Source organism: Tursiops truncatus, chromosome 7 (assembly GCF_011762595.2).
Source record: "Tursiops truncatus isolate mTurTru1 chromosome 7, mTurTru1.mat.Y, whole genome shotgun sequence".
NCBI lineage: Eukaryota > Metazoa > Chordata > Mammalia > Artiodactyla > Delphinidae > Tursiops > Tursiops truncatus.
The window spans coordinates 37129114-37154403 of record NC_047040.1 but is presented as its reverse complement, the minus strand read 5'-3'; the positions used below and the strand labels follow the sequence as shown (position 1 = coordinate 37154403).

General features: G+C 38.0%; 1 protein-coding gene across 2 annotated transcripts in view; it reads left to right on the top strand.

The window, feature by feature from the left end:
* PLCL1 (phospholipase C like 1 (inactive)) overlaps window positions 1-25290 on the top strand; it is a 355583-nt gene that overhangs the window by 211952 nt on the left and 118341 nt on the right. The window lies entirely within an intron of this gene.

Sequence of the window (25290 nt, the reverse complement as noted above, 5' to 3'; positions counted from 1 at the left end):
AGCACAATGCCTGGCACATGATAAGCTCTCAAAGGTATTAGGTCTTTTTTAAAATTTTTGTTGTTTATGTTATCTTCATTATTATTACGTGGGAAAGTTTGTGCTGAATAATAAATGATACTGGATATTGTTTTTAGAGAGAATATGTGATAGCATCTGTAATGAGTGCATAAACAATTCTTGCATTCCCCCAAGTGCCTCATTTATTTTAAATGAAAGATTCATGACTCAGTTCAAATGTACAAGTAGATTAGCCTTTGCAAATAATCCATTTAATACCGGCTACAATACGTGGCAATTGTTTTAAAGTCCTTGATCACTGGGAGATGTGCAGAGGACATCTGTCTGTGTAAATTGCCTTCTTTTTTATTTCATCAACTCTGAAAACGTAGGTTGATTGCAGGAATTTTTTTTCCCCCAAAGATTTTTTAATCTTATGTAATTTTGTATAGCTGTAGCCAGTGAAGTTATCCTTATTGCTTTCTCTGGCAAAGTCACTGAGTCATTTTTGTCTTAATGTTTCAGAATTTATTGTCTGCTTTACCCTTGGCACTTACATGTTCAGAGGCTCAGAAGAAAATAAAATGAAGGAATTCTTTGATTTCCACCCCACTAGAAACAGGGTGGCCAAAAAAAAAAAAAAAAGTGACAAGATATATATCATGTTTTCCTTTTATTTCATTAAATCTGAAATCTTGGGAAGATTATGGCTACCTGTTGGGCATCTTGCTTCTCTTGTCTCTATATCTATCTATCTTATCTAATCTATATCATTTGTTTTAGGGGCACAAAAGAGTTTAGCAGGATTACAAAAGCAGAGTAAAGTATCATTGGCAGATATATTTACAGGAGTGGGAAATGGTAACTACTTAGCAAAAGAAATCCAAAACATTGTTTCATAAAGTATAATTTTTCACAAATTCTTCACGATTTAAATAATCACTTGAAAAATCAGAAAGCAAAATTTATTTGGCCTAAATCTAGTTGGTTTGTAGAAAATCTTGTTTGTTACGGCAAGCAATTAATTAAGAGCTGTTAAGAAATCACTAAGTAAGAGATATATTGACTGTTTCTTGGTATGGAAATGGTTAATTTCTTCAACAAATATTTACTGAGTGGGTTAGATACTGTTTTAAACACTGGTAATACAAATGGTGAATAAAACGATCTACAGTCCAATGGGGGAGACTGACAGTTCCAAGTTAACAAATAAATAAAAATATAATCACATATGTAATACAGGTAGTGCTAGACAATGAGGGGTGGTCACTGTGATGATGGTGGTGGTGCTAGTAGTAACCTACCTTAACTAGTGTGCTCAGAGTATTGTGCTAGACAAATGAAGCCATTGCAGCATGTTTAAAACGTTGGAGCCAAAATTTTGGGTGTAATTTGTGGCCAGTTGAGCATGCGCAGCCTTATATGACTATCTCTCTGAAGGTAAACTTATCTTACAACTTTATCTGACAAGATCTTTTCAAGATTACAATGGATTTTATCTGTTGGAAAACATTTAGGTGAAATGTACAGTGAGCCTGAGATGTGGATTAAAAACAAAATTTTTTTTTTATTACTTTCAAAGTTACTACTGTGGCCTGTATAATACCTTGTAAAATAGTGACATGAATGTCTCGCTCAGTGGGCAGGCAGGTGCTGTTGGGAAGGGACAGATGAATGGTTCCAGTTGGTAGCAGCACCTTTGAAGTTCTGGCTGATCAATAGAGTCTTACACTTTTAGGATCAAGGTGGGAACAGCTAATTAACAGGAAAGCAGGCTGGAAAAAGAGTAAAAGATCTACACGTTAATGTTACTTGTGTTGTTCACAAAAAGCAAACCGGTTTTCTGTGAGAAAACTGTTTCCCCCTAACTTGAAAGCGTTAAGAATTTGTTCACCCTTGAGCTTTCTTTGATATGCCTCCCTTCAAGTCCCATATGGCTCTCTCCCTTCTAAGAAAGCCTTTAGAAACCGATGCTCTATGCCTCTGTGTAGGCACCAGAGGCTGTGGCCTAGTGGAAACGGTTTGGGGTCAAAAGTAGTTCTAAATTCAAATCCTGGCTGTGACTCTCTCCTGCTGTGTGATTGGAACAAGTTATTTAACTTCCCTGATTGACAGTCTCCTTGACTCTAAAATGGGTGGTAGAAAACCTCCCTTCTAGGGTTGTGTGAGGATTAGTGAGATGGCCACAGGGAAAGCGGCTTGTACAGTGTCAGGCACTTGGTTCTGCTTAATACTGAAGGCTCAACTCTGAAAGCATTTGAGGTTACAAAGCTCAGTGTCAGGTTATTTTCATGTCCTTTCATCTGTGAGCCTCGTTTCCTCCACAGTGTGGTGAGAATCTTGAGGGCAGGAAACAAATTTCATGCTTCTTTTCTGTCTTCCATTGCAGAGTCCTCAGAGCCAAGTCAGCACTTAATAAATGTTTATATTGCCACTTCTGGTCTGTGTTTTGAAACGTTTCTTAAAATTAGGGACCGTGAGGGGTGTGGTGCTTTTCACACCGTGCTCCCACGGATTTTGGTGGGGGGTGACGATGGGGGAAAGAAGGTGGCACCATATGAAACTGACTCTCAAAATCATGATGGTGGGCTTCCCTGGTGGCGCAGTGGTTGAGAGTCCGCCTGCCGATGCAGGGGACGCGGGTTCGTGCCCTGGTCCGGGAAGATCCCACATGCCGCGGAGCGGCTGGGCGCGTGAGCCATGGCTGCTGAGCCTGCGCGCCCGGAGCCTGTGCTCCGCAACCGGAGAGGCCACAACAGTGAGAGGCCCGCACACCGTAAAAAAAAAAAATCATGATGGTGAGTAGGAAGATAAAGTGTGCCGTATTGCTTGATAATCTCTATGCATTGCCAAAATTGCATAACGTATTACGAGTAAACCACAATGTAACGTGTGATGCCCGTTTAGCCTGCTCCAAAACACAATGGGAATTCACCTTGATAAAGAACAATAGTCAGGGGGCCGAGACCTTGGATTCTTGCCAGTTCTAAACATCTGCTTCCTCCTGAGGCCGTCTGGAATTATGCGATTCAGCTTTAGAACTGGGCTTGGGAGCGGAGGGCCTGGTTTAAATTAAATCTGAGGAGACCTAGGTTGGCTGACCATGTAGGATGGTAATGCCCTTGTCCCACTAAATCTGCGGAGGTTGTATTCTGTCCTACAGTGGAATATTTCCAGAATTTCTGTCAGCACTGCAGTTACCTACCACAATAAAGGAATCTAGGAAACATCTTCCCCATAGTAGGCCCTCAATACTTATAATGAAAGGAGAGGAAAAAGAGATGCTCTCTTTGTATATCTATATTCTAACACAGTATAAAGATTTGGACAGACCCATGTAGTATGTTGTAACAATACTTGGCTTGCTGATTTCTCAGCTCTAAGGAAGTCTTTGCTTCTGGCAATAGGGACAGATAATAGTGTTCTTCTCTTTAATGCTTTGGGAATAACATAGTTGTCCAAAATGCTAAACTTTATTCTGCAAAGTTACAACCTGCAACAGATTTTTTTTTTTTTTTTTTTTGCGGTACGCGGGCCTGTCACTGTTGCGGCCTCTCCCGTTGCGCAGCACAGGCTCCGGACGCGCAGGGTCAGCGGCCATGGCTCACGGGCGCAGCCGCTCCGCGGCATGTGGGATCCTCCCGGACCGGGGCACGAACCCGCGTCCCCCTCATCGGCAGGCGGACTCTCAACCAGTGCGCCACCAGGGAAGCCCTGCAACAGATTTTTTAAGTAATTTTATATGTATTCCCTGAGCAATACTGGTCAAATATTCATTCATTAATCAGTAACTGTTTATTTAAGTGCATACTGTACACTGTTCCAGGTTGTGTGGGCGTTTCAAAGATAAATGAGGTCTACCTTTGCCACTTAAGACATTACAATTATTTGTTACATAGACACCATAATTTCATACCTTGAAGCAATTACTACAATGAATGGTAAATATTTTTACAATAATATCTCCTTTATGTGACATCATGAGAAATTCTGAATAGATGAATTTCCCTAATTAACTTAATTGCATTATTCCTAGAAACTAACATAATTTCTAATGATAGTACCATAAAAAGCAGGACTACTGAATACAGTTTTCAGGATTTCTTTGTGGTTCTTTTGATTTCCCATTGGGGTGTTAGACAATATTTGGTATTTTAAATTCAACTTCATATACATTTAGTTTCATTTACTTAAGTTTGTTTTTATTTTTAGGGATTGCCTTACTTTTTTCCTTTCAACTTTGCTTTTTAATGATCTAAAACGAGTGCATGATTCTGAAATCAAAACTATAAAATATGGGGCTTCCCTCGGTGACGCAGTGGTTAAGAATCCGCCTGCCAATGCAGGGGACACGGGTTCGAGCTCTGGTCCAGGAAGATCCCACATGCCGCGGAGCAACTGAGCCTGTGCGCCACAACTATTGAGACTGTGCTCTAGAGCCCATGAGCCACAACTACTGAGCCCGTGTGCCACAACTACTGAAGCCCACACGCCGAGAGCCTGTGCTCCACAACAAGAGAAGCCACCGCAATAAGAAGCCCGCACACTGCAATGAAGCGTAGCTCTTGCTCACCGCAACTAGAGAAAGCCTGCGCACAGCAACGAAGACCCAAAAATAAAATAACTTTATATAAAAAAAACTATAAAATAAGGTACATTTGGAGCAATCATTCCTGTTCACTCTCTACCCCATATTTAAAAAACTAATTTTTAAAATTAATTTTTAGTCTATCATTTGTTTTTTTATTTTTTTCTTTTTGAAAATATAAACAAATATATACACATACATATAAAAATAAAAGGCAAATATGTGAATATTTATACATATATCTATTCATAAATCCTTTCCCATTCTTACACAAATATGGTATAATAGATACACTCTTTTTGATCTTGCTTTTTCTACCTAACAATAGAACCTGAAGATCACTCTGTTTCTCTTCACAGCAGCACAGTGCCGTATTACATGACTACACAATATTTTATTCATTAGGTTGCCTATTGAGAGACACATGGCTTGTCATATCCGACTTTGAATAATATTTCCCAAGTGGGAAAGGAAATGGGCAGATCTGAATGTCTGTCTCGGTGGTGGTGATGTTTCATTGCAGACTAATATTTAATATAAATCTGTGTGTGTGTGTGTGTGTGTGTGTGTGTGTGTGTGTGTGAGTTTGAATATCATTTTTTCAGTTATGGCGCAACCCTGAGGAAAACACTGGAGTCCTAGACTTTTGCACCCAGTGCAACTAAAACTGCCAAGACACACTCCCTGTCGAAGGACATATCATGGATGGTCTGGGAAAACTCCTATGTAAATGTTAAGAACCCAGTAAAAGGAGTGTTTGAGGGGTGCTAATTATCACTTAGGACTTTTCTGAAAATCTGAAAAATGTTAGATTGTGAATTTTCAAAGTAGTGATTGATAACCTGCTTAGATGACTGATTTTAGAGCCATTAGACCAAAACTTTTGTTCAGATTGAAAATAAGGTAGGATTGATCATATTTGTGATGGGGTCATTTGTTGTCTGTTTATAGGCTTAGTTTTCAAGGCCGATGTTAGAGTCTTGTAAAAAAAATTCCTGGGGGCTTCCCTGTGGTGCAGTGGTTGAGAGTCTGCCTGCCGATGCAGGGGGACGCGGGTTCGTGCCCCGGTCCGGGAAGATCCCACATGCCGCGGAGCAGCTAGGCCCGTGAGCCATGGCCGCTGAGCCTGCATGTCCGGAGCCTGTGCTCTGCAACGGGAGAGGCCACAACAGTGACAGGCCCGCGTACCACAAAAAAAAAAAAAAAAAAAAAAAAATTCCTGGGCACTGTGTCTGAGATCTTGGTAGAGGTGATCTTGTGGGTGGTGGTGTATTTACCGGTTTCATGGACTCATGCAGTATTTACCACAGTGTCCTCTTGGGAACAAAGTGTATGCCTGGGAACGGAGTTCCAGGATCAAATCAATTTGAAAAATTCTGGCTTAGACAAGTTTCTTTACAGTAAGGTTTCTTAGAGTCTTTAATAACTAATATACCCATGACTTCTCAGGACAGGGATGTAAAATGCTACTTTTCACAGACTTGTTTCTTTATGCAGCCTATTTTTTCGTGGAGAACATTTTAGGAAAGTTGGATGTAATGGTTAAGCTTCTTACAGTTATGAATGTGAGAGTGAGCTGGCGGGAGAGAGAGGATGAATTGAACAGGGTACTGTCATTCCTGTGTTACAGGGGCTGAGACTGTGCTCAGGTGTTAGCGATGTGCCTCTTCTGGATTGAAGGCAGATCTTCAGGCTGTACATAATATGGAAAGATTTGAAGATATAAGAGATCTGGAAAGAGTTTAGTAAAAATATCAGTTGCTACATCTAATGCAAGATTTTCCTAGCCCCACTAGGACTTTTCATTTTAAGAATAAAAAATTTTCTAGGCCACGTATAATTTCAGTAGTCACTGCATTTCCCCTTTCTGTACAGAATTTTAGATGAATGTATAGACGTCAGATGGTGAGTCCTTTGCTTCAGATGCCTTGCAATCAAAACCCTGATAGGAGGATTTATTCTGTTTTCAATTTAGCAGAAATAAGGAATTATTTTTATCCTTCAAATAGTTACTTTTTTCACTCTATATTTCCCATTTCCTAATTTTTTTCTCCTAACAAGAATAAAACTAGTTATCCTTCATATGACAGTGGAAGAGAAGCCACAGTTTTTTTCTGTACAAAAACCTTCTGTACCTCACATCGGTGTTGAACTTTTTCTGTTCAGAGAAGGATATTAACTGTCTGCTTTCCAAGTTCCTTAGCTTCTGATGTTCAGAGCTGTTATAAAAGCAAATTTGAAATTTTGTGGAATTATTTTCCTTGATTGAGGTGACAGGGTTTTGGGTTTTTTTTTTGTTTGTTTTTTGGCCGTACCATGCAGCATGTGGCATCTTAGTTCCCCAACCAGGGATTGAACCCGTGCCCCCTGCATTGGAAGCACAGAGTCTTAATCACTGGACTGCCAGGGAAGTCTAGATGATAGGGTTTTAATGTGGCTTCTATCTGGCCTATTCATACAAACTGTTCCATCTTGGAACTTCCTTTTTCTTTTCACAGAACACACATTTTAAGTCTATTTAAAGAGATTTCATTATACATGTATAAATGAATCACTTCGCTGTACAGCAGAAATTAACACAACACTGTAAATCACCTATACTTCAATAAAAATATATATTAAAAAAAGAGATTTCAAACAATGATTTGCAAACATTCTGTAATTAGATACAGTTGGATTCAGATGAATTGAACAAATAAATGAACGACAATTCTTAACTTGGTATATTTACAGCATATCACTGAAGGAATGACTAGATTTACTTTTTTATTTACAGCATGGTCATGAATTTTAGCTGATGTTTGAGAACTCTCTGATGCTGAGACCAAGAGTAATTCATCTTTCTAAAGACTTTCTGTCTTTAGGAAGGTGATAGTTCCTGTCTGGCTTTTCTGATGATTCTCACAACTTAATTATTTTTGGCATGCCCCATTGCTTACTTCATTGTATAGGTACAACACTGAAAAGTCAGAATGATTTTTGTCTTATCAAGCTTAGAAAACATAATTGTTTTAGAGGGTAATTTAAGGATTTTCACAAACACAGGACAATTTTCTACTAGATGGTGTTATTAGAAATTATATTTTTCTTGTAGTGAGGATGAGACTTGCATTCTGTTTGGGATCTAAATTGCTTTGGTGGCAGGCATTTTTGTGTATTGTCATCACTGTGCCTTTGCGGAACCACCAGAGCACAGGAAAAGCAGTATTTTAGACAACTGATAGAGGGATATACCACGTGGAATGATGGCTACACTTGGCATCACCAAATAGACACCTGAGAACCCTTTGCCGAGTATAGGCTAGTGGAAGCCCTCTGCTGTCAGTGCTGATCATTCTTCCAGCCGCATCCCTTTCTCACTTGGTTTTGTTGAGCTGGAGAGTGGCAAATTCTGCCTGATAATAGTTGTGTCATTTCACTCTGTCCTTCAAAATTTTGGTCCCCAGAAGTACTAATAACTAAAAGGCTTTCCACAAATTGAAGGAAGGAAGATGAAAGAAGTTTAGGAAGCCGAGAAGGTGATCATGGAGTTTTTCATAGCCTTTTTTGTGCGGTTATTGAATGTTTATGTACAAATGCAACATACTACAATCATATGATGATAATAATAGTAGTAGTTATCATTATTGGACACTTACCGTGTGCCTGATACAGTGTAACTGCTTTAATTCATTATTGCAATTTCCTTAACTGTTCCATGAGGTAAGTGCATTGTTACTCTGACTGCAGCTTAGAGAGTTTAGTGGAGCAACTTTGCCAAGTTTACACAGTTAGTGCACCACAGAGGCAGAATTCTAAACAAAGTATTTTCTATTCCATTTTTGTTCTGCATTGACCCAGGAGGCAGGGTAGGTATCTGTACAAGAACTAGTGAATGTTGTAATGGAGAACATACACTTCCTGTGTTCATAGAGCACATGGATTTGCCAGATTTCCTTTTTTTGCTTCGTTTTACATTTTATTCAAAATTAGTAAGCTTAATTAAAACATCATTTTCTTAATAAGGTGCCCCAAAATGTTTAAACAAAATCCCATACATCATACCTTAGTTGCTTTAGTCATGTAATGTTAAATAAATATTTTCTGCTTTTTGTGATTGCATAATTATTAAATTTAAAAACATATAATTTGGTTTTACATGGTGAACCAAGAGAGCGATTTTGGGCTTGTCTCATTTCCTGGGTTGGGGTCATCAGAATCTTTTGAGTGGGTATTTAGTTTAAAACAACATTTTCAGTATTATAATTGGTTGTTTTTAAATTATGATATCTACTTTATTTAGAAATATCAGCAACATAAAAGGAAGCGGTGACCAATGTTCATTGCAGCACTATTTACAATAGCCAGGTCATGGAAGCTACCTAGATGTCCATCGACAGATGAATAGTTAAAGAAGATGTGGTACATATATACAATGGAATATTACTCAGCAATAAAAAAAAATGAAATTGGGTCATTTGTAGAGACGTGGATGGACCTAGAGACTGTCACACAGAGTGAAGTAAGTCAGAAAGAGAAAAACGGATATCGTATATTAACACATATATGTGGAATCTAGAAAAATGGTACAGATGAACTGGTTTGCAAGGCAGAAATAGAGATACAGAAGTAGAGAACAAATGTATGGACACCAAAGGGGAAAAGAGGGTGGGTGGGAAGAATTGGGAGCTGGGATTGGCATGTATACACTAATATGTATAAAATAGATAACTAATGAGAACCTGCTGTACAGCACAGGTTTCACTGTACAGTAGAAACTAACACAACATTGTAAAACAACTATACCCCAATTAAAAAAATTTTAAAAATTAAAAAAAAGGAAGGGGTGAGGTTTTGCATTTATTAACTATAAGATAACCATCCAGTGGTACTTTATATCTCTTCTTGCACATCACTTTTGGTTTTACATTATTGTTATTCATACGTATGTCTTGTTTCCCCCTATTGAATTGGAGGCTCTTTGAGGTTTTGTTTTGTTTTCATTTCATAGGTCCTCGATAAATATTTGAGTCACAAATGATTGAATATTTAACTTATTATTAATTCTGTGCCTCTCAATATGTTGGGTGACAATCAGAAACTGATAATTATTGTATCAAAAATAATTTGAGAGCACAAATCCCATAGCATTGTTATGCAAGGATGGTACCTATAGACATAGGTTATCTTTCATTCTTTGGGTATGTGGAATGAGTGTAAAATTTAGTGGAATTGAAGCTTATTTCTGCGTGTGTATTTAGAGAGATATAAAATATTGATTCTCTTCCTTGGAAAAAAAGAAAAGTTAATGACTAAAAATTTCTTTGTGATCTCTATGACAGTTTTATCACATATGTCTCCAAAAAACTAATCATTTTCTAAGAACAAATCTGTCTGTGTGCTAACAGACTGTGAAAATCTATCAGTCGCTTTTCTTTTCTGCCTTTCTTTAAACCAAAAGCCAAAAGAAGTCAGCCTTTAAATATTTGGAAGTTTTTTCTCTGAGATACGGCTGTACTAGGCAAACACTCTGGCATTAACATTTCTAAAGCAGGCTCAAAGTAAATGAGATATAAAAAAAAAACCAAACTCCTTCCAATCCCTATGTTAATTGTCATTTTAATTAAAGCTCCTGTGTGTTATCGGTGGCACGAGATTGCCCCAGAAAGATAAAGTAGGACCGTGTCTGTCTTTAACTTTCATGAAGGCAAAGGGGTGTGCAGGAAACCAAATAGTCAGATAAGTTTGCTATTACGTTAAAACAAATAATTTGCTAAGCATCAGGTGAATCACATCATTAGTTGATTAACATCCTTTTCTTTAGATTATTGCATTTCCTAATCTAACTTATGGGTGGATTTCCTGGTTTGGGGGCTTAAACTAGTGTGCTAGCCTCTTCCAACACAGGCTGTTTTATGGAGATAAAGGAATCTGGAAACAAAAATCACTTTTTTCAGTGGCTTTTGATTTGAAAATTTATTTATTCAGGTTGCTACAAGGTTGTGAGATCAAATAAGAACATACTTGAAAGAGCTTTGTAAAATGTAAAATATTACTCGTTATCATCAATTATTATTATCTGGACAACAAAGCAAATTGCCTGTGTTTATTCAACCCCTCCTTCTGACCTACATCGCTCTATTAGGAAACTGGGAATCATCTTTGGAGTATCTGCTGTACATCAAAGTGACTCAGTTATACCTATATCCATTCTTTTTCATATTCTTTTCCATTACGGTTTATCACAGGATATTGAATATGGTTCCCTGTGCTATACAGTAGGACCTTGTTGTTTATCCATTCTATATATACCAGTTTACATCTGCTAATCCCCAAATCCCAATCCAACCCTCTCCTTTCCCCCTTCCCCTTGGCAACCACCAGTCTATTCTCATGTCCCTGATTATGTTTCTGTTTCATAGATAGGTTCATTTGTGTCATTTTAGAGTCCACCAAAACCTATAACTCTTTATCCAACCTCATCTTGTTTACCTTTGTGCAACACTGAAAATCACACATCTCTCCTCCTGTTTGACACTCTCTTTCTTAACTTTCCTGATTCTTCTTTTACATGATTTATTGCAACTTCTTCTGTCTTTCTAAGTCCCAGTCTCCACCCACTCAAGCTGGCTACTTCCTATGATTCTGTTTCCAGCCCTCTTTTTTATATTTTTTGTCTGGCTGGCCATGCATCAGAATCACCTCTCCACACCCACCCCCTATCCCATAACACTGTGTGTATGGAATATACTTTTCTGAAATGTCCCTTTATATCTCAGTGTCTATTTCTAAAAACAAGAACATTCTCTTATAGAGCCACAATTATCGAAATATAAAAATTAACATTAACAATACTATTATCTAACTTAAAGACTTGGTTAAGATTTTGCCAGTTGTTCCACTAATGCCCCTTATAACAAAGGGAAAAAAACCCAAAATTTTTGTGGTCTAGGAATTCAGTCTAGGATCACAAGTTGCATTTTACTCTAATTTTCTGCAGTCTCTTTTAACTTGGAGCAGTTCTTCAGTCTTTCTTTGTTTTTCATGACCTTGACATTTTTGAGTGTACAGGCCAGTTATTTTGGGTTCCTCTGATGTTTCCTAATGATTAGATTTAGATTATATATTTTTGTCGGAAATATCCAGAAACGATGTTATGCCCTATTTAATGTCTCATATCAGGGGCACAAGATAACTTGTGCTATTATTTGTGGTCACTTAGTGAGGTGTCTGTCATATTTCTGCACTGTAAAATTATTCTTTTCCTCTTATAATTAATAACTATTTTGTTATAGCAAACAAAGGTAGAAAGGTAGAAGCCTAAAATGAAAGGTAGATACCTAAAATGAAGCCATGTGGTATTGGATTGGGATTGGAGATATCAGTATGAACTCATGGTTTTTATATCTATATAGGTATAGATTCTATCTTTATCTATCCATCTATCTATCTATCTATCTATCCATCTACCCATCCTCCTAGATCTATCCATTTTGAGGATAAAGAAGAAACGATAACGGTAACAATGAGCACAATTACTATCATATCTTGTTTTCTAAACACCATTCTTCAACAAAAATCAATCAAATCTTCCTTGCTGGGTTAGGAAAAGAACAAGATAAGCCTGGAACAGCTTGTTTTGCCAGAAAATAAGGAAGTGAGCAATGAATGATGGAGATATGTCAAAAGGACTCAAGAACCAGCTTGAAGGGCAAACTTCCCAATGAACATAAAAATAAATGGTAGTAACAGAATAAAATAAGAATCTATGAGTCCATACTCAAATAAATAAGAAGGGGAAATTATTTTTTAGAATAGAATTCCAAAAAATAAATGTAAAAGGAATGATTGAATGAAAACCATCTTTTGTCAGCTACTATAGTAATGGTTGTTTGAGGAAAGAATCATCAATGGATTCTTTTCGCTTTAATATTATTAGATTTGCTCTTCCTGATTCTTCCCCACCCTGTCATTCAATCCACAACTTTCAGCACAAAATTATGTCAAATCTGTTCTTAAGCTGGCCTTCCCTCTGCCCATCCTGCCATGTGCCTGAGCATCTAAGATCAGGAAATACCCTGCTTTCCCAGTATTGGATTAATATCTTACCCCACCTATTTAGATTCTTCAGACTTTCTAAGGAAACACTTAGCTTATTTTATATCAGTTTATATCAAGATGAGAGCTAGAGAAATTCCCCAGAAACATCTTTCCCTGTCAGCTCATGTGAGTGCATTTTTTTTTTTTCTGTGGTACTGCGGGCCTCTCACTGTTGTGGTCTCTCCCGTTGCGGAGCACAGGCTCCGGACGCGCAGGCTCAGCGGCCATGGCTCACGGGCCCAGCCGCTCTGCGACGTGTGGGATCTTCCCGGACCGGGGCACGAACCCGTGTCCCCTGCATCGGCAGGCGGACTCTCAACCACTGCGCCACCAGGGAAGCCCGTGAGTGCATTTTTAAAATTGCTGTTGGTAAAATCCAGATAGGTAAGAAAGGGCTATCTGTCTGGGAAACAGGTAAAAGGAAGTCTGTTGGGGGTTAATAAGACTTTGGGGCCTCCTCTTATATCATAGGATAGATTGGTAGATAATTTCTTCTTCTGCGTTGGAGAAAAGTGTTGAGAATTAGCGTTAAGTTGATGGTCATGCACAGCCTTTAGGTTTTTTTGTTTTGTTTGTTTTACTGTTTACTTTTCCCCCCCTTGGTTTGTAATTCAGAAGAGATTTGAGGTAAGTGGGTATTATCTACTACTCCCAAATTTGCTACTATATTATAATAAAAGCAAGTCTCTGACTAACTACTGCTGCTCACAGAAACATTTATTAAGTAAACACTTACTAGCAAGCAAGCAAAAAAAAGTTTATATAGCTTGTTTTAGAACTTGTTAGGAAGTCCCAGTTCTATTACCTTGCATAAAGGTTCCTTCAAGGCAGACAGGGCAACATTCAGAGGCTGACTTCTGTTACCCTTTTCACAACTATCAGGCAACTCCAAATTCTTTTAAACTAACAGATAGATTCAGGGCCATTTAGAGATCAAAGGTCAAGTTCACCTCCATGGGGAGAGCCTTTCTGGATTCTTCTATTCCGTTCACACTAGAGGGGAGAGTGTCTCTAAAGTATGTTTGCTATTCCACATATTCTTGACCATTTTTAATTTTACTTATGAGAGCTCATTTCTAACTTCTTCACAGTAATTAGTAAGCCACTAGTTTCACCAATTAAAATACTAGCTAACATTTGTTATACTGACGATCCAAGTCTTAGGTGTTAATATGGATAATGAAGTACTTATACTGCCATGAAAATAGGGAGAATGGAAGTGGTGGTTGCTTCTGGAGTGTCACCTTTCCGATAAGATATGGGCTGAATGTGGAGTCTTGTTTAGGGCAACCTACTGCCCCTAGAGTTAAAAACTGAACTAAGTAGCATGCACACAATATCACACGGTTCATGCTGAAGTCTTAAAAAGTAAATTATAGAAGTTGCAGTGGAATTGGGGGAGGAGGAGATGGTCTAAGCACCAGGACATACCCAGGAATTCCAGTTCCAAGAGGTTCTCGATGAAAACAAAGTCCGTGATCAAATGCATTGGGAAAACACTACATTCTATAGCGCCATTTTGGAAACTAAAAAATGCACGTTAGCTATTTAGAGGTCTATGTCCTGCAATAAAGGAACCTGTTTAGCTTTGACCCTGCATTTCCCAAACTTAGTTGACCACAGAGTCCTTTTTTTTCACCTCACTCTTGAAATTAATTTTCCTTCGGCCATACTTTAAAAATCACTTCTTTAGAAATTATAGAAGCAGCTTTCTTAACCAACATCCACTTAACTGACACTCAGCATTCCCTTCCTAAAATTTGGGATTGACAGTCTTTTCTCTAACATGCTCTTCTATCACTTGAGTTGTATGCTTACAAAGAGTCAATTGAGTTGTTTCCAAAACCTGTTTATTCCATTTGTACTTAAAATTGCATAACTTAATTAAATATTACATAATCCTGTGACTTGTGAGTGCAAATATAAGGAGTTATTGTTTCTTTGAAAAATAAATTGAATGCTTTGGAAAGACACAAAGCATTCAATTTATTTGCTGAAAGTGTTGTTAAATTAAATGAGAGCAGGGAAACTATCAAAGATTTGGGAAAAAATAAAGTATTTCATGTGTAGATTGCTTTGCAGGTTTCTTTTATGTTGTTAATGCAATTTAAAGAAACTACAATGTATCATTACTCAAGAAAGATTAACTGTATAACTTGAATTAGTGGATTCATTCTGAAAACCTTACATTTAAATAAAATATCTAAGGTACATATATATCAATTTTTATTATTTCCTGCTTTTCCTGAATTTTTTGATTAAGTGACTAATTACAGGCCCTGTGGGTGTCAGATAAAAGGGCTCGTGTTCTAGTGAGAGAGAATTGAAGAGGAGACTTCACAAAGGGAAGTGTATATATTCTCTGTGGTATGTTTTTAAATATTCAACACAGATTTTGTCCATGTCTCTTGAGCCAGGATCAGTTGTCTTTAGAACCTTTGCCCTCCTTGCCTTGCTGCCTTCATGCTTTTGGCTTTATTATAAATCCATGGAATAGCTCAGTGCCCATGATGCCGTTAAACTTCTAAATTTTCTCTGAGAGGAGTCCATACATATACACATATGCATCCTTCTGAGTCCAGTCCTCTGTTTTTGATTTTGTGGCTGGGAACAAATTTTATTTATTACTAATGTACTCTTTCTATATTATTTTGTAGTAAAAGTTCTTGAAGAATGTGCAGTAAATAACATTTGATTTCTATCTGGGTTCTCTTATGCCATGGCTGCCTATGATTTAAGGTTAATGTTATGTTTGCTATTTAAGAATTTTGGGGATCTGTATGCATATGTGCTGTGTAAACAAAACAACTGTTTTATTGTGGACCAGGTTTTTCTTTTGAAATGAATAATACAACAATCATTTCTCAGGTTTATTTAAGACTGTATTTGTACAGAGATCTGTAGTTTATAAAAGCAGCGAAACAAGGAAATGCTTTTGATATGTTCAGAACAGAACAAAAAGAGAAAATATTGCCTGATCCTTTCATTAAAAAAAAAATGGGACACAGAGAAATTTGGAATTCACTCAATTTTTATCTTTTTTATTTTCACAAATACCAGAAGCAGAGCTATAAGATAGCAATTTGTCAAGCTGCATATTAAGCTGGTATTTGAATATGAAAAGGATATTTCCATCCAGTGCAATATTTCTTTTTTGAAACATTGAAAGCCCTTCTATTAAGGCAGTAACTGAAAGAATGCTTTAAAAAACTCCAGTGTGCTTCATTTTGACAGATCCTTTGTACATTTTTTGGAGGGTAAGCTGGTCAGGATGTAGTGGGACAAAGGGGGAAGGTGGAATTGAATAGGTGCAAAGGCATAGCTTTTCACTCTCAAGAAGGGACTAGTTGGCATGAATGTTTTTGGGATCTGCTTGTAGTTTTTTTAGATTCAATATGAAAAAATTATTCTAAATTCTAGTGACCTATCTGCCCATACTTTATGCTAAGCAGCATGGATTATTTGCTATCGATGCCCATAGACATTTTAGGGAGGTTTCTTGATGTTATGTTGAAATCTTATTCCTCTAGTCAGTGAAGTAACTTTCTATTTTCCCCTTGTGGAATCGATACATAATTACTTCACAGGATTTGTTTATTATAGCAGTGATGGAATCTTTTCTTGTTTCTTGGTATACCTACATGGACTGTTTTGTTTATTTTCTAAGTCTCATGAAGGAGGGATGACCTCTATTTTTGTGCTATTGAGTTGAATTGTTAAATTCAATTGAATTCTTAAACCTTTTTCGTGGGGGGCTTTCATGTTTCTGATCATTTTGTCATGGTTACCTGATTATTTTTTGCTTCTTTAGGGTCAATTTACAGGATTACAATACAGCACTTTCAGAGTGCTATATTGTGGGAGCTTTTATTATGTTAGGAAAAGTAGATTATTTTAAATATGCAATCACATCACTCATTCAGCTAACATCTATGGGTCAGATAACTGCTAAGAACTAGAGATATTAAGATAAATGAGAGAATTTTCTGAAAGTTTGCTCAACTTGTAGTTGCTACTTTCTCGAAAATGTATAGTGTACCATATAAACTTGTGATTGAAATGGAGAACCAAAGCTATTTGCTAGAATGGGCAAACATATGTCTTTGTCCAAGTGAAAAACATGGGGGTGACATTGAAATTGGAGTTAGGGAGAGGGAATGGATCAGATATGAACATTGTGTCCTAAATAGGGCAATAAATTGTGTCCTAAATAGTACTCCGTATCCAAATCCAAGAGTAATACTTGCAATAATATTTCTTGCGGGTGTACTTACTTTTTTTGAATTTTTTAAAAAAATTATTTATTTATTTTTGGTTGCATTGGGTCTTCGTTGCTGTGTGCGGGCTTTCTCTAGTTGCGGCGAGCAGGGGCTACTCTTCACTGTGGTGCGCAGGCTTCTCTGCAGTGGCTTCTCTTGTTGCGGAGCACAGGCTCTTGGCGCGCAGGTTTCAGTAGTTGCAGCATGCAGGCTCAGTAGTTGCAGCACACGGGCTTAGGTGCTCCATGGCATGTGGGATCTTCCCAGAACCAGGGCTCGAACCCGTGTCCCCTGCATTGGCAGGCGAATTCTCAACCACTGTGCCACCAGGGAAGCCCACTTTTTTGAATCATATTTCGTACTAGAAGTCACAAAACGTGCTGATGTTCCCAGCATTGGGGGCTAGCTGAGGAATTTAGGGACAAATATAGGCAAAATGTGACAGAATTCTTATCAGGTGAGCATAGGCTCACTTGAAAAATTGGCTTTTGGGCTTTGCATTTTGGGCAATCAGCATAGTAGTCCCTTTTAGTGATTATTTCACAGAAGTTAATATTTGCAGCTTTTTCTCTCTTTGAGAATGCAACCATTGTAATACTATCACATGGTGTTGAGAGCAAAGGAAGTAGGGAAAGGAGGCCTCTTTTCAGCTTTGCCTTAAGGCCTTTTGTTGGTCTTTCTTGTCCTGGGGGAGACAGAGGAGATACAGAGAGAAACCTAGTACCCGGCAATGGTCCGGCAATGGTGCAGTACATCCGGGCTACAGCTCTCTGGGGGTGGAATTTTAGCTTCTGACAAGGACCTGAGGAGGTTTATGAGCCTTCCTATGAACTATTTTCTCTTCCCAACTTCTGAGAGGCTGTCCCCGTTCAGGCCCAAGAAGAATGAGGCAAATGTTGCACAGCTTTCTATTCTGCAGGCTCCGTGAGGAGTGGTGAGAAAACATGTCCCCATAGGTTTTAAGTTATCTACGCAGTAAATAGGACAATGAAAAGACAATAGGCAAATTATAAGGACTGTTTAAAAACCTGGCTAGTATGGGGTTGGGGAATTATGTCTCTTGCCTAAGTTGCTCCCAGTTTGAAATCTTCTTACACTTCGAAAGCTGCTGTGTGGCTGACAGCAGTGTTAGTCGGAGATCTCTTAATCCCCATATAGATCAGCATCTCTGTAAAATAAATCACTTGACTTTTTTTTCTGCCTAAGGAGATGGCTTAGGAGACTAACCCTTAGATCTGAAATGTCTGCAGACTGCTTCTCTACTTGACAATTTGAATTGTACTTAGCTTTGCTGGTCTTTTAAGCTTTCAAAGGAAATAGATTCACCACTGAAATGCAAATATAATCATTGTTATTTTCTTGTCTTGTGGAGTATATTTTCACTGAAATAAGTAGGTAATGTACTGTTTTCAAAGTCCCAACCACAGTGTTTTTTTTTTTTTTTACATTCAGTAATTCATGTATTCTTTCTAGGCAATTATAGAATTTTTCAGTCAGTCAGTAATTTACTAAGCATATTTCATGTTTTCAGCCCTTTGCAAGGAACGCGGGCATAACAAAAGAAATCTGAGGCACAGTTAATGTTTCTGTGTAGAGTATAGTATTTGTAGGGAAATGAAGTCAAGTCAGGGGAAACAAAGAACAAGAATTAAATGTTCAACTGAGTAGTACTCACCATAGGAACCACATGTAAGTAAATACTGAATATGGATGAATGAATGAATAAATGAATGAATAAAAGTGTTCATTCAAGGAAGAAATCATTATGAACTCCACGTGTCATGGAGTAGATGGGATATGAGCAGAGCCACAACGGATGAATAGGATTTGGCAAGTAGAGAGAAGTAGAGGAAAAATGTTCCAGATAAAGGGAGCAAAGGTAAAAAGGTGAAGGTGAGCATGCCATGTTTGCGACCCTGAGGGAAGAGACCAGGCTGACCAGAGAACAGGCTTAGTATGCAGGAGGAAAGAAAAAATAAATTTGGGCACCCCCCCTTCTTTGATAAGTGAATCTCAATTTTGTGCCTGTCCTCAAATGATGGGTCATGAGTGGTCTAATCCACTCATGACAATTCTATTTCCTACTTTCCCAGCCTCCTTTGCAGGTAGAAGAGCCCTATGACCTCATTCTGGCCAAGCTGAAGACAATTGATGGCATTTATGGAAAAGTTTTTTTTTTAGTATGATAACATGTTTATGATAACATGCAGGAACTTCCTTTTCCCCTCTTTCCTGCCTCGAATGAAGATGTAAAGTCTAGAGCCATATGGCAACTTTGCTACCACAAAGAAAAGGCTAAGAGTGTTGTCTCTGACACCACCAAACTGCTATATCTATACCAAGAGATGCCTGCTTCCTGACTTCCTGCTATGTGAGAAAAATCAACCTCTGTTTATGTTATATGTGTTGTATAACACTCCAAGTCATGGGTTTTTAAAGTTATTTGCAGTGTTTTAACATTATTTTAAGAAGCCTAATCTGTAATAGTGGGCAAGATGAATTGGAAGGGGGTGAAAATTGAGGTGGTTGTCATAGCAACATGGGACTGGGATGAAGAGGTTCTGGACAAGACTTATGGCAAGGGGAATAGGAGGGAGGCAGACATCTCTGAGAAGAAGCCACATAACTTCAGAGTTTCTAAACAGGAAAATTAGTGGGATAGCCATACTGCTTTGAGAATATGCAAATATCATAAAAATGAATTCACTTTTAAGGCATGTTGAGTTTTGGATGGTGATGGGACATCCAGGTGGAAATGTTCTGTAAACAGTTTAGAAATAGAGCATTTGAATTCAAGGGAGTCTATAGGGTGCCTATGACCTTGGATGTGGACAGAGAGAAAAGCATTAGACAATATCTCCAATTATGAGTTGAGAGGAAGCACAGAGGTCAGTAGTACAAACATGGAGACAGAGAAAGGAGATAATACAGGGTTTGAAGATTAAATATGGTGCGATGCCATCAAAGCAAAGGGCACATAGAAAGGTCAAGAAAGATGAGGACTGAGGAGAGAAGTGAATCTGGTAAAAGCAGGACACCAATCATTTCCAAGAGAGGAGTTTCTGCAGACTTGAGAGCCACGTATCAGCTGCCCAGATCTGAGAAGAAGATGGGGTAGTAAGTGGGAAGGGAAGGGAGTAGAAACGGAAGGCGGTAAAGGAAGAGCATGCATTGAAGGAGTTGGAGATTGGGAAGTGCTGATTCTTAGCACTTAGACTTAGACTTAGCAAAAGATGGTTTTAAAAAGGTTGAAAACCAAGAAGGAAGTAGTTAGGGGAAAGGTCCAAACACACAGCAAAGTAAGGCTATCGGTGATGTTGGAGAAAGATTTTATTTTTAGGGAGGTTCAGATGCTCCTCTGAAGTTGGACACAAAGAAGACAAAGGAGCTGTGGAAACTAGTAGCTGGAAGCAAACATACTTGAGTGTGTCTGTCTCCACGGGGTAGGTGAAGTCAGGTGTTAGCAGCTGGGGTGGTGGTGGGGGGAAGTGACGAGGGAGCCTTGGGAGGAATTAACTCTGGAGCAGCTATTGTGAGGATGTGTGTTAATGAGGCATCTGTGCAAAGATCAGCTGGCCTAACCTAGGTGAGATGGCAACAGTCCTTGTCAAGGGCAAGGCTGCGTGATTTTCTATCTTCCTCAGGCAGGTCCTTAGCAGAGAACCAGCAACTGAGAAGGAGACCCAGCATCAGGTGGAGATTTCATGGGGAGTAGCAAAGGTGAGAGAGTGTAGAACAATGTTCCTGGGGAGGGAAGAGGATTAGAAGTCTAGTGTTCCAGGAAGCAGGAAGACCATCCAGAGGATAGAGAACAGATCTGGAAGGTGTGGTGGGGGAAGTGGCAGAGAAAGGGGTTCTGACCTGAGAAGAATAAATGCAGGTCTTTGATGGAGCAGGACCTTGAGATGGAGAGGCCCAGGCATTACCCGTTAGTACTTGGACACAGTGGCTTGTTATAAACAGAAATTTCCAAAAAAAATTTTTTTTTGGCAAAAAAACACTTGGGTGAAATTACATGCCATTTACTCAAAGTATACTGGTGTATTATTTACTTAGAAATACAATTTAGGCTGAGTACAACTTAGTCACATATCTAATAAGCTTTATGTCACTTTGGTAAGACTTCCTAAATATGAAATAAAAAGCATTGAAGTACCAGTTCTGGCAGTATTTTATCCTTCCACGCATTCAGCTATAGGCTTGCTGGACTCAGCCTTGGGTTTCTGACAGTGTGGCTGAAACCTGCCATCCATTCACAGTGGCTTCTCCTAGTTAATCTCTGTGAAGGACAATATTTTTAAAAGTCCTTAAAAAGCACACTAATGAGCTAGCAGATGGCGTTTTGCATGAGACCCTAACTGGTCCACACTGTAATTGAACTATATTAGGAACTTTGCTCTCAGCTCAGGAGGAATCCTGTGAAACTCAAGTTTATATTAACTTATGAAGGGGTCGTTTCTGTACATTGGGACTGATTTTCATATATGTGTTATAGCACCAGTTTTAGTGTATAAAAACTATGTATAAATAATAAGGGATAAAAGTGATGCAAATTGTGAGGACCTTAGTAGGTTTTTACACTCTTATTTTCTTCTGATTTGTAAAAGTGAGGCATTATAATGGCAGAAAATTTGAAAAATAGGGAAAAGGAGAAAAGAAGTAAAAATTGCTCCAACTTCCTGCAGAATACCACTATTTGCTTATTTTTTGGTGGGGTTTTTGTTTTTTGAAACTGGAATCATATTAAACATACCTTTGTTTCCTACTTCAGTAGGTCAATTCACTTCTAATTGTAGTTTCATTTTCTGAAAACTCTCTAAAGTCAGCAAGAAAGGGTTAAGGAGGTAGCACACAACATAAGAGTTAGCAGAAAGCTAACTTAGAAAGTTAGCTTAGAAAGGCTGGCTAATTTGCTACCTCCACTAACTTTCTACTCAGAAAAATGTGGTTGCACTGAGTATAGTCCCCATTGCCTAAGATCTTTAGATGATATGCTTTAACTCTATTATGATTTATACTAAATTCTTTTTAAGATTAACTCTAAGTATAGGTAAAATTTAGTTTTCTACCTTGGTTTTAATTGTTTACTTACAGCCCAAAATGTAGGAGTTAATTTTGGGTGATAGGTCCTTTCATGTTGTCAGATTATTTTCCTTTTAACATTTATGTATGGTTTTTTTGCATTATGCTTTCTAGTGGAAATCAGATGTCCATTAGAGTGAATCAACTGACTATTCAAGTCAGATTTGCTTTAATTTTCCAGCGTTTATTGAGCTTTAATACTCTAGTTTTTTGAGGGTTATGAATCTTAGGAATGTAGAGAATATGAAACATATTACATTATTTTAGGTGGAAAGTTAAACCATTTGTAATTTGGATATGTTGTCCTAATTTTTATTACATAGGATACTTTCACTGTTTTTTTTAACTGTGGAAATATTTCATGTGACAGTTCATTTTGCTTTATAGAATTTCCATTTTGAAATTGAGGACAAAAGGAATAATTATTTTGCACTGATTTGTATTTAATACAAGCACTTGAGAAGTAACTAGGAGGGGAGAGAAGGGGGAAGATATTCATGGATATGCATTCTGGAGTAAAGAATTTTAATTGCCAGAAATTAATGGGGCTGCCAAGGACTCAACTGTTAATTTTTTTTTTTTACATCTTTATTGGAGTATAATTGCTTTACAATGGTGTGTTAGTTTCTGCTTTATAAAAAAGTGAATCAGTTATACATATACATATGTTCCCATATGTCTTCCCTCTTACGTCTCCCTCCCTCCCACTCTCCCTATCCACCCCTCCAGGCAGTCACAAAGCACCGAGCTGATCTCCCTGTGCTATGAGGCTGCTTCCCACTAGCTATCTACCTTACATTTGGTAGTGTATATATGTCCATGACTCTCTCTCGCTTTGTCACAGCTTACCCTTCCCCCTCCCCATATCCTCAAGTCCATTCTCTAGTAGGTCTGTGTCTTTATTCCTGTCTTACGCCTAGGTACTTCATGACATTTTTTTTTTCTTAAATTCCATATGTATGTGTTAGCATACGGTATTTGTCTTTCTCTTTCTGACTTACTTCACTCTGTATGACACACTCTAGGTCTATCCGCCTCATTACAAATAGCTCAATTTTGTTTCTTTTTATGGCTGAGTAATATTCCATTGTATATATGTGCCACATCTTCTTTATCCATTCATCCGATGATGGACACTTAGGTTGTTTCCATCTCCGGGCTATTGTAAATAGAGCTGCAATGAATATTGAGGTACATGACTCTTTTTGAATTCTGGTTTTCTGAGGGTATATGCCCAGTAGTGGGATTGCTGGGTCATATGGTAGTTCTATTTTTAGTTCTTTAAGGAACCTCCATACTGTTCTCCACAGTGACTGTATCCATTTACATTCCCACCAACAGTGCAAGAGGGTTCCCTTTTCTCCACACCCTCTCCAGCATTTATTGTTTGTAGATTTTTTGATGATGGCCATTCTGACTGGTGTGAGATGATATCTCATTGTAGTTTTGATTTGCATTTCTCTAATGATTAATGATGTTGAGCATTCTTTCATGTGTTTGTTGGCAATCTGTATATCTTCTTTGGAGAAATGTCTATTTAGGTCTTCAGCCCATTTTTGGATTGGGTTTTTTGTTTTTTGTTATTGAGCTGCATGAGCTGCTTGTAAATTTTGGAGATGAATCCTTTGTCAGTTTCTTCATTTGCAAATATTTTCTCCCATTCTGAGGGTTGTCTTTTGGTCTTCTTTATGGTTTCCTTTGCTGTGCAAAAGCTTTTAAGTTTAATTAGGTCCCATTTGTTTATTTTTGTTTTTATTTCCATTTCTCTGGGAGGTGGGTCAGAAAGGATCTTGCTGTGATTTATGTCATAGAGTGTTCTCCCTATGTTTTCCTCTAAGAGTTTGATAGTTTCTGGCCTTACATTTAGGTCTTTAATCCATTTTGAGCTTATTTTTGTGTATGGTGTTAGGGAGTGTCATAATCTCACACTTTTACATGTACCTGTCCAGATTTCCCAGCACCACTTATTGAAGAGGCTGTCCTTTCTACATTGTATATTCCTGACTCCTTTATCAAAGATAAGGTGACCATATGTGCGTGGGTTTATCTCTGGGCTTTCTATCCTGTTCCACTGATCTATATTTCTGTTTTTGTGCCAGTACCATACTGTCTTGATTACTGTAGCTTTGTAGTATAGTCTGAAGTCAGGGAGCCTGATTCCTCCAGCTCCATTTTTCGTTCTCAATATTGCTTTGGCTTTTTGGGGTCTTTTGTGTTTCCATACAAATTGTGAAATTTTTTGTTCTAGTTCTGTGAAAAATACCAGTGGTAATTTGATAGGGATTGCATTGAATCTGTAGATTGCTTTGGGTAGTAGAGTCATTTTCACAATGTTGATTCTGCCAATCCAAGAACATGATATATGTCTCCATCTATTTGTATCATCTTTAATTTCTTTCATCAGTGTCTTATAATTTTCTGCATACAGGTCTTTTGTCTCCTTAGGTAGGTTTATTCCTAGATATTTTATTCTTTTTGTTGCAGTAGTAAATGGGAGTGTTTTCTTGATTTCACTTTCAGATTTCTCGTCATTAGTGTATAGGAATGCAAGAGATTTCTGTGCATTAATTTTGTATCCTGCAACTTTACCTAATTCATTGATTAGCTCTCATAGTTTTCTGGTAGCATCTTTAGGATTCTGTATGTATAGTATCATGTCATATGCAAACAGTGACAGCTTTACTTCTTCTTTTCCGATTTGGATTCCATTTATTTCCTTTTCTTCTCTGATTGCTGTGGCTAAAAATTCCAAAACTATGTTGAATAATAGTGGTGAGAGTGGGCAACCTTGTCTTGTTCCTGATCTTAGTGGAAATGCTTTCATTTTTTCACCATTGAGGACGATGTTGGCTGTGGGTTTGTCATATATGGCCTTTATTATGTTGAGGAAAGTTCCCTCTATGCCTACTTTCTGCAGGGTTTTTATCATAAATGGGTGTTGAATTTTGTCGAAAGCTTTCTCTGCATCTATTGAGATGATCATATGGTTTTTCTCCTTCAGTTTGTTAATATGGTTTATCACACTGATAGATTTGCATATATTGAAGAATCCTTGCATTCCTGGAATAAACCCCACTTGATCATGGTGTATGATCCTTTTAATGTGCTGTTGGATTCTGTTTGCTAGTATTTTGTTGAGGATTTTTGCATCTATGTTCATCAGTGACATTGTCTTGTGGTTTTCTTTCTTTGTGACATCCTTGTCTGGTTTTGGTATCAAGGTGATGGTGGCCTCGTAGAATAAGTTTGGGAGTGTTCCTTCCTCTGCTATATTTTGAAGAG